Consider the following 13,522-nt stretch of genomic DNA (forward strand, 5'->3'; position numbering starts at 1 on the left):
AAATATTGCCTCATCCATCACCAGAATGACTTGTCTCCTGGATGAAAACCTGAGGGTGATGGGTAACTGTAATAAATTTGGGCAGTAAGGAAAGGGTTCCATTTCCAATTAAAACCACAGCCAGGAAGTTTCCATTTATACTGACAATATAGGTACACTATCAGTACATATTTTATACATTTGCTTCTTTGTTTGGGGCAAATTGCCATTGTTTTAGGAGGAGTAGCAGTAAAGGAGTAGCTTTACATTTATTTATACCCTCCCAAGAAAGAGTCCATTGCCCCTTCTAGACAGGAAGTTTCTAGGATCCCTGGGTCTTAGACATTTAGAACCAAGCATTCAGAAGATGAGTTGTCTACCTTGGGAGAGTGCATGCCTTTAGGGATATTTTATTGGATTCAAACAGTCTCCATTCAAGTTCCAACATAATGAAGTTATTTCATTTTTTTTGTTTTTGATTTGAGGGCCAATAAGATAGTGATGTACTTAGCACAATGCCTGGCACATAGGAGATGCCCGACAAATATTAATCATCTTTGTCATTGTGATGATCATTTCTATTGATAAAAAGTTAGAAGCATTCTGATTCTCATTTTCTAGTTTGAAGGGATCTTCTGAATGCTTTCCCTTTAGTTCCCCTTTCTGTGAACTGTCTGGCCTTTCCTGATGTTACAAATGGCATCTAATAACTAACTGCTTATGAGGTTCTGGCTCCAAGCCAGGTATTTAAAATCAAAATAATTTCACAACTGTGGTTTTAAAATAAATGATATGTATTCTAAATAACACAGTATTAAAATAATCATTCATGGTTGTAATGGCATTTGCATTTGAGATTGTAATGGATCACTGTTTTAACAAATACCCTAGACATGTCTAATGACAGCATAATGACTGTCTAAAAACAAAAGAAAATGTTAACAAAATAAATAACTATGTGAATATAAATTAAATTAAACTTATTTGACTTAATTTTTTTTTTTTTTTTTTTTTTTTTTTTTTAGAGAGAGAGTGTGTGTGCATGAGCAGAGGGGAAGGGCAGTGGGAGAGGAAGAGAAAGAATCTTAAGGAAGTTCCACATGCAGTACAGAGCCTGACATGGGGCTTGAGCTCATGACCCTCAGATCATGACCTGAGCTGAAACCAAAAGTCAGATGCCCTACTGACTGAGCCACCCAGGTGCCCCTAAACGCTCATTTTATTAATCAGCTATTGGAATGGCTCAATGCATTGGCTGTCATGGATGCTTTGAAATAAAAGAGAGAAATTCACTATGGGAAATGGAAATGCTGGATCCCAAATCAATTTTCTTGGTTACTGTATTATCCACATTATGCCCTTCCTCAAACACATCTAGTGGGTTTCCATCTCCATCACATTCCTGTTCAGCAAAATGAAACATGGTTCATTGCAGCATTATTTACAGTAGCTAAGATATGGAAGCAACCCAAATATCTAATACTGGGTAGATACAGAAAACGTGAGGTATATAATGGAACATTATTTGGCAATAAAAAAAGAATGAAATCTTGTGATTTGTGACAGCCTAGATGGACCTTGGGGACCTTATACTAATAAAATAAGTCAAACAGAGAAAGACAGTGCCATATCATGTTTCTTACATGCAGAATCTAAAAGAGAAAAAGAAAAGAAAAGAAAAAAAGTTTGTAGATACAAAGAGCAAATTGGTGGTTGCCAGAGGCTGGGAATGGGGGGAGGGTGAAATAGATGGAAGTTGTCAAGGGTACAGACTTCCTGTTATATATAAATAAGTCATGAGGATGTAATGTACAGTATGGCAACTATAATTAATAATACTATATTGCATATATGAAAGTTGCTAAGAGAGTAGGTCTTAAAAGTTCTCACCACAAGAAAAGTTCTGTAATTGTGTATGGTGACAGATATTAACTAGAGTTATTGTGGTGATCCTTTTGCAGTATATATAAATAGCGACTTATTATGTTATATACCTGAAATAACATAATGTTGTTTGTCAATTATACCTCTACTAGAAAATAACACAGTTAAGTGAAACCTAGATCCATAATTCTTCCTTGATCCCAATATTTTAGTACATATGGTATTTGGATACAGTGTGTTCAATTAGGGCAACCAACAAATTATATTATCAAGACTATAGACTGTGAATTAGGAAGAGGTCCTGTTTCCAAGAAATGCATCCTTGCACCATGGCTTAGAAAGGAGAAAATAGGTCAGATCTCAGCCCCATCTACTAGCTGGCATAGCTTCTTTGTGATGGGCACAACCTTCCCAACTGTGTTTGCTGGTTTTGTGCAATATGCAGATTTCACAGTTATAATTTGATCTTGTTCTGGACTCACACTACATTTGGAATGAACACCACACTTTGGGGAAAAAGCTGTTGCAAGCCATAGAGAAATTTTATTTTATGGTATTGGATGACAAAACTAACAAATGTTAGTAATTTAACCAATTCATCAAGCACTTATTGAGCACCTAGTATGTGCACGGTACTGAGCTAGCGTTGTAAAGATGAGCAAGACAGACACATTTCCCCACCTTGGAGAGCTCATGATCAAAGGGAGGGAGAAATACATGAAACAAGTATATCAATAATTACTACTATAATAGATATTTTAAAAAAGAAATTAAAGTCCCTATGAGAGTATGTAATCATAATGCTGGTGGTGATAGGGCAGTAAAAATGGTTCTTGAAGAAAGTCTGGATGTTGTCAAATGCTAGATTTGCTCAATGATTTTATAAGTTTAACATATATTCTTAGAGCTAGTCAACATAGAACTTTATTATTGAAACTCCTATAGTAAAACAACTTTGTCATCACAAGATTAGAAATCTAATTCCAACCTTATTTCCTCATATTTTTTTTTTCAAGATTTTATTTATTTGACAGAGAGAGAGAAATCACAAGTAGGCAGAGAGGCAGGCAGAGAGAGAGGGGGAGGAAGCAGGCTCCCTGCGGGGCAGAGAGCCCGACTCGGGGCTCGATCCCTGGACCCTGGGATCATGACCTGAGCCGAAGGCATTGGCTTTAACCCACTGAGCGACCCAGGCGCCCCTCCTCATATTTTTAATACAATTTAAAGGCAAAAGTTTTTTTAGACTTGCAACTGCCATGTTGTAGTAGGTAGTTATCTTTAGCAATTAATTTAGCCCTTTGTTTTGTAATTATTGTTTACTTGACTGCCTTCCGCACTAGATTGGAAACTCCTTGAAGAATAGGGACAGAGCCTCATTCTCTTTTATATCCCGAGCAATTAGTTTAGTGCCTGATACATAGTGGGCCCCTATATATAACCAGGGAATGAAGTGTCCTTCTAACATTCTGCTTTCCTAAATCTCTGCTCTGTCCATTTTTTTTTAAAGATTTTATTTATTTATTTGACAGACAGAGAGATTACAAGTGGGCAGAGAGGCAGGCAGAGAGAGAAGGGGAAGCAGGCTCCCTGCCAAGCAGGGAGCCCAATGCGGGGCCCCATCCCAGGACCCTGAGATCATGACCTGAGCTGAAGGCAGAGGCTTAACCCACTGAGCCACCCAGGCGCCCCTGCTCTGTCCATTTTCATATTTTATTTTATTTTTATTGTCCCTCAATAATCTCTTCTTCCCTTGCTGTCTTTTACAAATCTGGCAGGAGATGACCCTTGGGAATATTTGGTGGGAGTCTTTAGTATTTTAAATAGTGGTGTTCCTCCTAGTTCATTCAATACCACCAGAGCCCTGTTGTGAGCAAAATGGGAGCTAATAAGGACAAGCTAGTCTCTGCCTTGAAGAAGCTTTATAAAGTAAACAGTTATTTACAAAGAAGAAGAAAATAAATGCTCTGAAAGAGCTGCATGTCAAGACCTATGGGAACACAGAGGGATGCAATTCCTTGCAAATTCAGAGGGCTCAGTGGTAGCTTCATAGAGGAGATGGCCTTTGAGCTGAGCTTTGAAGGAAGAGTAAACTGCTCTGAGAAGGAAGAAGAAAGAGAAGGGCATTACAGCTTAAGGAGACAAGCAAAGCCTTGTCTTTAGCTTTCTTTTAAAATAATTTCCTTTTGTGGCTCTATCTCAACAGTAATAAATGTTATGACTGTGTCACCCATGAATTAATCTAAATCCTGCTCAGCTGTCCTTGTGTTTCTCACTACATAATACTGTAACATCATTTCTTACACTTAGCATATTCTCCCACTCTAAGATATCAATCATTAAACACAATTATGTAGGTGAAGGCACTTTGTAAAATACAAAGAACTATACAAAATAGGGGAACGTACCATACAAGGCACTGTAGTTCTTATAACGTATTTGCAAGCTCAGTGATCACAAATCATAGGTCCTTAACATTATGCAGAGATTCAATTCAATAAATACTTATTGAAGCCTAACCAAGTAATTTCGGACAAGTTACCTATTTAAACTTACAGAGTTCCTGGTTCTTTTGCATGGTTTTTATGAAGGTTGACTGAAATAATTAACTTTGATATCTATAAAACATGGTGTAAGAAAAGTCACTCCAGAAAAGAAAAGTCAAACCAGACCCTTGGTTTGATTCAAGGCCTTTGCCTACCAAAATCTTTGCTGGAGAGATGAAACTTACATAATTGAGCTATATAAAACATAATAATAGATGATTACATATCAAAGGCATGGGTACTGTCATTACGTATCTTGGGTTTGTGTCCTTGTTCGAAGGTGAGAATAGTAAAAGGTCAAAATGAACATAGAATTCAAATACAAGCAATTTAACCTAGTTTATGTCCATATGCTCTGATACACAGAGGGTCTTCCACAATCCTACCCCAAATCTCAGTGTTCCTTTTTCTCCCAAAATACTCATTTAGGACTGTATGACATTTTCACTGGCACACTGGGCTATTGGTTTTACCATTGTTTTCCAGTTAGAAACATTTATAAAACTGCTTGAATGCCTTTTTAAAATTTGCTTTGCAATGCTCCAGAAGAAATCTTCATAACTTCATGAGCCTGCCTACAGCCATCCTTACAGTGCTATGAATTTATGCTGATCGCCAAGAACTTTATTCTGAAGGAATCTATCCAGACATGGCAGAACATCAGTGTTAATGTTTTTCCCAGTTTAATATTATTACATATAATTCATTATTATCAGTGTTAAATTTCTAAAGTGTCTGATGTTCAAGTCCCAGGTTTATTATACCAAAAGTTCATATTTGTATGAGAAATAACTTAAAAATGGTCTCATGCATCTTGAGTAATGTTAATCCTCATATACAGGTAGAAAATCCCCATTTTATAAAATTTGAAAAGGTTAATGACTTGCTCTAAGTCACAATAACTAATACATAATAGATGTTGAATTATAACATATTTATAAAATTAAAGTAATTAGTTTTTATTGAGTATATGTTACTGGGCACAGTTTAAGTATGTAATATGTGTAAATTTAATCTTTGAATGAAAGCTTGAGTAGATTTAAGAAGGATGTAAATACATTGCCCTTGAGTTTTCACAGTTTTTCAAAGCCATACTTTCTTCTTATTTATTTATTTATTTATTTGACAGAGAGAGAGAGAGAGAGAGAGAGAGAGAGAGACAGACAGACAGTGAGAGAGGGAACACAGGCAGGGAAGTGGAAGAGGGAGAAGCAGGTTCCCCACTGTGCAGGGAGCCCGACATGGGGCTTGATCCCAGGACCCTGGGATCATGACTGGAGCTGAAGGCAGCAGCTTAATCTTAACTGACTGAGCCACCCAGGCACCCCCATACTTTTTTCTGCTAATGGAGATATCTTTTGTTAGTTAATAAGCACTTGGCAAAAGAACTTTGCAGTCATTATTGATGCTCTCCATAGGTTGGGTTGTTATAAAGCCTATGAAAGGCTTTCGCAGAAATAATGCTCGAACAGATTCCTCTGGACTCCATAGAATCAGAGGCATTGGGCTATTGACAAATTGATACCAGAAAAGAACTTTGAGATCTCTGGAGAAAAGGTAGTCCGCGATTTCACAGTATAAATAATGGGAGCTTTACTGTGAAAATAGAAGATTATTCATATAGTCGTAGTCTAAAATGAGGAAGGCAGTTCTCAAATGTTGCTTCTGATGGCTTTTCTTTCCTTCTTTTCTTAAATGCAAGTCCGCAATTATCATAGGAAATCATGGGTAAAGTTCTCATTTCCATTTTAGAATCATGTCAAGGAAAAAAAAAATGAGCTTAATACTAGATTTTAATATAAATAATTTCAGGAAGCTCTAAATTCATGGCTATAATGAAGTAGTTACTAATATATAAAATAAGACGCTATGTTCAGGAGATATGCAAATCGTATTCCTTGTTAATATTCTGGACAGCTTAAAATGTTTCTCTCTCTGTGCTTTAACTTGACCATGTGCTTCTACCTTCACCTGCTCATGAGCAGCTCTTCTCCCTTGAGGAAAAATAGAAGTGGAGCAACATTGAGGTGACATTTGTCAAGGTCAACAAAATATACCCAGTAGTAAATCTATTTTAAAATTGTTCTCTTTTGAATTGCATCCTGGGTGAACATAAGAACAAGCACATAGTATAATTATTTCCATATCTTTAGCAATATCTATGACCTCTATACCGTTTATCATAGAAACAACCAGCAACAAAATCTATAGAAATATCTTAAGTATCTAAAAAATCGATCAAATTAACCAACTTTAAATACGTGTCATGTTTTGCCAGTCTGAAATTTGCCAAAACATTGTGAAGTTCTCCATATATGCAGGTTGACCTTTTTTCCTCCCAAACCCGTACCCTCATTTATTGATATAGCAAAAATAAAACTAGCCATAATCTAGAAAGGTTAATCTAGACATACATTCTTTGATTCAGTAGTTTATGTGTCACACTCTGTTTTCTTGAGTGGGTGGATCTTATAGAGTATTTTACAGCTTTTTAAATTGAAGTATAATTAATATACAATGTTATATTAGTTTCAGGTATACAGTATGATTCAACAGTTTTATATATTTCTCAGTACTCATCAAGATAAGTATGCTCTTAATCCCCCTTTATCTATTTCACCCATCCCACCACTCACTCCCCTCTGGCAACCACGGTTTGTCCTCTGTATTTGAGTCTGGCTTTTGTTTGTTATTTTTCCTTTGTTCATCTGTTTCTTAAATTCCATATAGGTGTGAAATCATATGGTATCTGTCTTGGTCTAACCTATCTCAATTAGCATTATACCCTCCAGGTTCGTCCATGTCATTGCAAATGGCAAGATTTCATTCTTTTTTATGGCTGAGTAATATTCCATTATATATATATTATATATACATATAAAATTTATATTCCATCATATATAGATAGATAGATACATAACATCTTTATTCATAGATCAGTGGATGTCCTCGTTGCTTCCATAGCTTGGCTATTGTAAATAATGGTGCAGTAAACATAGGAGAGCATATATCTTTTTGAATTAGTGTCTTCACTGTTTTTTTGTTTGTTTTTTTTTTTTTGCTTGGGGGAGGTGGGTAAATACCCAGTGGTAGAATTACTGGATGGTATGATAATTGTAATTTTAATTTTTTTGAGGAAACTCCAAACAGCTTTTCACATTGGCTACATTAATTTGCATACCCACCAACAATGAGGGTTCCTTTTCCTCCACATCCTCATTAACACTTGTTATTTCTTGTGTTTTTGATTTTAGCCATTCTGACAGGTGTAAAGTGATATGTCATTTTGGTTTTAATTTGCATTTTCCTGATGATTAGTGATGTTGAGCATCTTTTCATGTGTCTGATGGCCATCTGTATATCTTGCTTGGAAAAATTTCTATTCAGTTCCTCTGCCCATTTTTTTTTTTTTTTTTTTTTTTTTTTTTGGTGTTGAGTTGTGTAAGTTCTTTAGCTATTTTATATTAACTCCTTATTGGATATATCATTTGTAAATATATTCTCGGATTCAATAGGTAGCCTTTTTGTTTTGTTGATGGTTTCCTTTGCTGTGCAAAAGCTTTTTATTTTAGTGTAATCCCAATCCTTCAATTTTTCTTTTGTTTCACTTGCCTGAGGAGACATAACTAGAAAAATGTTTCTGTGGACAATGTCAAAGAAACCACTACCTGTTTTCTTCTACGATGTTATTGGTTTCAGGCCTCACATTTAGGTCTTTAGTGCATTATCAGTTTATTTTTGTGTATATAAGAAAGTATGTTTAGTTTCATTCTTTTGCATATAGCTGTCCAGTTTTCCCAGTCACATTTGACACTGTCTTTTTTCCATTGTATACTCTTGCTTCCTTTTTCGTAGATTAATTGGCTATATCAGTGTGGGTTTATTTCTGGATTATCTGTTCTGTTCCACAGATCTATGTGTCTGTTTTTGTGCCATTACATTAGTGTTGTGATTACTACAGATTCGTAGTGTATGTTGATATCTGGGATTGTGATATCTCTAGCTTTGTTCTTTCCCAATATTGCTTTGGCTATCATGGTCTTTTGTGGTACCGTATAAATTTTAGGATTATTTGTTCTAGTTCTATGAAAAATGTTGTTGTTATGTTTATAGGGATCGCATTAAGTCTGTAGATTGCTTTAGGTAGCATGGGCATTTTAATAATATTTATTCTCCCATCCATGAGTATGGGATATATTTCCATTTGTTTGTGTCATCTACAGTTTATTTCATCAGTGTTTCATAGTTCTCAGAATACAGTTCTTTTTCACCTTTTTGGTTAACTTTCTTCCTAGGATTTATTCTTTTAGGTGTAATTGCAAATGGGATTGTTTTCTTAATTTCTTTTTCTGCTTCTTCATTTAAAAATGGAACAGATTTCTCTGTATTAATTTTGATCCTGCAACTTTACTGACTTCTTTTATTGGTTATAGCATTTTGGTGGAGTCTTTTGGGTTTTCTACATAGATTATCATGTCATCTGCAAATAGTGGAAGTTTTATTTCTTTCTAAACAATTTGGATGTCTTTGACTTTTTTTTACTTATCTGATTGCTGTGGTTAGGACTTGCAATACTGTGGTGAATAAAAGTGGTCAGAGTGGAACTGTTACTGATTTTGGAGGAAAAACTCAGCCACAGATGTTGGCTGTGGGTTTTTCATATATGGTTTTTATCATGTTGAAGTATGTTTCCTCTAAACCTAGTTTGTTGAGAGTTCTTATCATGAATGGATGTTACATTGTGTCTAATGTTTTTTCTGCATCTATTAAGGTGATCATATGGCTTTTATCCGTATGATCATATGGTTTTTATCCTTTCTCTTGTTAATGTGATGTAACACATTGATTGATTTGGAAGTACTGAACTATACTGTATCCCTGGAATGAATCCCATTCAATTGTGGTGAATGATTTTTTTAATGTATTGTTGGATTTGGCTTGCAAATATTTTGTTTAGGATTATTGCACCTGTGTTCATCAGTGATATTGGTCTTTATTTTTCTTTTATTTCAGTGTCTTTATCTGGTTTTGATACCAAGGTAATGACTTCATAGAATAAATTTGGAAGCTTTCCTTCCTCTTCTATTTTTTGAATAGTTGGATAAAAATAAGCATTAACTCTTAAAATGTTAGTACAATGCACCTATGAAGCCATCGGGTCTTTGTTATTTTTTTATTACCAGTTCAATTTCATTGCTAGTGCTCAATCTGTTCTATTTCTTCCTGTTTCAGTTTTGGAAGATTATATGTTTCTAGGCATTTATCCATTTCTTCTAGATTTTCCAATTTGTTGACATGCAATTTTTCATAATATTTTATTATCATTTGTATTTCTGTGGTGTCAGTTTTTATTTTTCCTCCATTTCTGATTTTATTTATTTGAGTTCTCTCTATCTCTCTCTCTCTCTTTCTCTCTCCCCCCTACTTTATGAGTGTGGCTAAAGGTTTATCAATTTTCTTATCTTTTCAAAGAACCAGATTCAGGTTTCATTATTTTAGTAGTTCCTATTTCTTTTATTTCTGCTCTCATCTTTATTATTTTCTTTATTCTACTAGCTCAGGGCTTTTTTTGTTCTTCTTTTTCTAGCTCCTTTAGGTGTAAGGTTAGATTGTTCATTTGATTTTTTTCTTGCTTCTTGAGAAAGGCCTGTAATGCTATAATCTTTCCTCTTAGAACAGCTTTTGCTGTGTCCCAAAGATTTTTGACCATTGTGTTTTCATTTTCATTTGTCTCCATGTATTTTTTTGGGGGGTGGGGGGAGAAAGTTTTGTTTAATGTCAATGAAGAAACAAAGTGTGTAGGTGCTCTGTGCCAGTGGTGATGAGATGCAAAAGAGGGGTGGGGTGGAGAGGAGACGAAATAATACACAGCCTTATTCTCAGTGAGCTCTAGCTCTTCATTTTAACACTTGAACCAAGGAGAGAGAGACAACCATCATTTTTCACTAAGGCTGTAGAAGAATAGAAACCCAACTCAGTTTATCAGCTCATACAGGGCAGGCAGAGAAAGAGGCTATTTTAAACTGATGTAAGAGGCCACTTGTGGTCTATTGGCAGCCCCCAACCCTGGACCCAGAATGAATGCTGAAGGTGGTCCCCAGCTGCAGTGGTGGCTGGTCTAAGCTCCCTAAGTCCCTCTTGTTTTCTCAATGATAAGCTTGTCAGTCAAATACAGTTGGCTGAAGTAGACCTGTCAATGAATTATTCCAATGTCTCCTTTGACTTTGTTCACTAGGGTTAGAATTTCTATAGGATCCTTTACATTCTTAACTTCTCTGAAGCCATGTCTTATCCTCCTGACAATATAAGTTCCATAATTGTAGGTGCTGAAATGCTTGCTCTCTCTCAGCATCACCTAGTGTAGAACTAACAATTGTGTACAGTTGGAGGCTGCCATTTTGGAAAAAAAAAATAAATGGGTTCTCTTTGAGGAGGTCCAGAGTTTAACCTAATCCATAAAACTTAAGTCTCTGCAAAACCATGAAAAAATAAATAAAATGCAGTGGGGCTCAGTCTTGCCAGCAGGTAGAGCTTCAGCCTCTGTGAGCACTAGCCCTCCATGAATTGTTTTATTTCCCCTTTGATTTCTTGGTTGATCCATTCATTATTTAGTAATATGTTATTTAGTCTTCATGTATATGTATACTTTCCAGATTTTCTTCAGAGCTTCTTGAAACATGGTATGATTGTCCTTTTAATAATGTAATCCTATAAGGTGTACATTTCTCTAAGGTCTTGCATGCCTGGAAGAAGGCAAGTTTATAACTGAGTGGGGACCTAATGAATGGAGCAATACTGGTTTTGTTTTTTTTTTTTTTAGCAATACTGGTTTTGACAGGACTGGCCCTTGGCCAAGCTACGAGGTAGCAACACTTCCATTTGCTTTGTACTCTACACCTTGTCGTTACAACTGTTCTTCATGAGTTTCACCCTCTTAGTGTCTTAACTGGGAATTGGGAACCTCTAAGGGGGGAGGGGTCTTAATAAAAATAGTTTATGCTGCTACCCCTTCTAGAAATATCTACATTTTTATAGGCTCACACAAAGAAGTGAATGACTTTCTACTAATAAAATTTTAAATGGTGAGCTATCTATTTTAGGTCAAGGAGTACTTTCTACTCTCTCATCTTTCTGATACAATACCCAAGCCACTTTGTAATAGCCTGCTGTATTAGAGTCCATCCAGGGAAGCAGAACTATTAGGAGATATATACTATGAAGAGTATTAAAAAGAATTGGTTTATGTGATTATGGAGGATGGCTAGGTAAGTCAGAAATTATAAGGCAGGTTGTCAGAAAGGGTAGGCTTGAACTCTCAGGCCTGTTCTGAAGTTGCTCTCCTCTGTAGACACACTTTCTTCTTCTTCAGGAAATCATGGACTGTGCTCTTAGAGTTTTTCTGTTGATTGGATTAGGCCCACCCTGACTATCTAGGATAATCTTCTTTACTTAAAAGCCAACTGATTATGGACTTTTTAATAACATCTATAAAATACCTTCATAGCAACACCTAAATTAGTGCTTGAATAACCGATGGCTGTAGCTTAGTGAGTTGACACTTGAAAAAGACCATCACATCTGCTTTTTAAGAAAATTAAGAAAACTGTTTTCAAAGTGTTTAGCTATTTAGGTTTCTTACATAAAAATATAATTTAAGACCTAAAGGAAGTGAAGTTAAAGGGATATTAGAGCCTAAAGAAGATAAATAAATCATTTCTCTTTTTTGGGGGGAAGGGGACATGTCTGTGTCATCCTTCAAAATTCAAGTGAGTGACAAATTTCAGTACCCATGCAACATTTCATTTATCTTTATGATCATCTTGTAGATGATGATTTAATAGGATAATTTAGCAGTCTTAATGAATGACAAATCAGCTAATTATAAGAAAAAATTATTGTTACTGATGATGCTGATAAAAAAGTAATTACTTAAATGGCAGATAGAGTATCATTAAGGTTAATACCAGATACAAACTGAACATAATTATTGATGCTGATAATCAAAACCAGTTGGAAATGAATTAATTGGATTTACCATTTGGTATTATTTATGTTTTGTTTTAAAAACAGCGATTATAGGTAATGTTTAGAAGACACATTATAATTTATCAAGTGACCTTGCTGACCCCAAAATAAAATAACAGGCAACTGTTTTTCACATTATAAACTATATCTAGGCTCTCAGTTCCCATTTCTTCTTTATTGGAACTTTTTAATAAGAGTAGGCAATTAATAATGGAGCCATTATTACTTGTTGCACCATACAAATATTGAGTGTCCTAACCCACATTTTAAAAAGGCAAAATTTCATTATGTTGAACTGTAGCCCTTAGTATATGAATAAAATCAGACTGACTGGTCTTATTTTGTCAGTTCAAAACCAGATACATTTTTTACATGACATGTCTGTATTTTCAAATCAATGCCATACTCTGTGCCCTTTTTAATATTTAAAAATATAAATGGCTGAGTTATTGATGTTTGAAAATGCTCAGCAAATATTTAATTTTTTTTTTCTCATTACGTACACTTTTAAGTACAACACTTCCTAATTTTCTCTACCCATTCTGTACCAGCTCTGAGTTTTGGACTTAGATTCCTTCTATTGCCTAGTAAACATCCCTTTTTCCTCCCCAATGGCCTTTCACAGTCTTCTCAAAATCTTTGGCAGAAAGCACGGAAAGGAGGTTTAAGATTTGGGATTAAGGTTTTTCTTCCCTTACTCCTCTGGCTGCCTCAAAGACACTGGGTTGTTTTGGAGTCTCCGTAGCTTGCATTAGTCTGCTGTTGTGTGCCCCAGTAGGGGCTCAGAGGCTCTCTGGCTGTTCTTTGCCAAGCTTCTGTGGGGCTGTGGGACTGCTGTAGTTCTCAGCATTCGTCACAACACACCTGCTGCATCGATCACTTTAAACTCCATTTCCCCGCCCTTCATAGACATAAGAAACCACCCATCTTCTGAAGACCCACAGTACTTCCAGAGCCTCTGAAGTGACAATGATTAACTTTGTCAGAGTCAGTATGGCGCCCAAGGCAGACTGTATGCCTCACTGATTTTCTAGTCTCACATTCGCATAGGGACACGGAAATACTTTCATCAACAGCCTGGATTTTTCTAG

General features: G+C 35.7%; 1 protein-coding gene and 1 pseudogene across 2 annotated transcripts in view; one reads left to right on the top strand and one right to left on the bottom strand.

Moving 5' to 3' along the window:
- LOC111143062 (netrin G1) overlaps positions 1-13,522 on the top strand; it is a 329,149-nt gene that overhangs the window by 20,958 nt on the left and 294,669 nt on the right. The window lies entirely within an intron of this gene.
- On the bottom strand, positions 10,534-10,803 carry LOC111143661 (annotated as a pseudogene).

This window comes from Enhydra lutris, unplaced genomic scaffold (assembly GCF_002288905.1).
Source record: "Enhydra lutris kenyoni isolate GAN:26980312 unplaced genomic scaffold, ASM228890v2 scaffoldscaffold9, whole genome shotgun sequence".
NCBI classification, from domain to species: domain Eukaryota; kingdom Metazoa; phylum Chordata; class Mammalia; order Carnivora; family Mustelidae; genus Enhydra; species Enhydra lutris.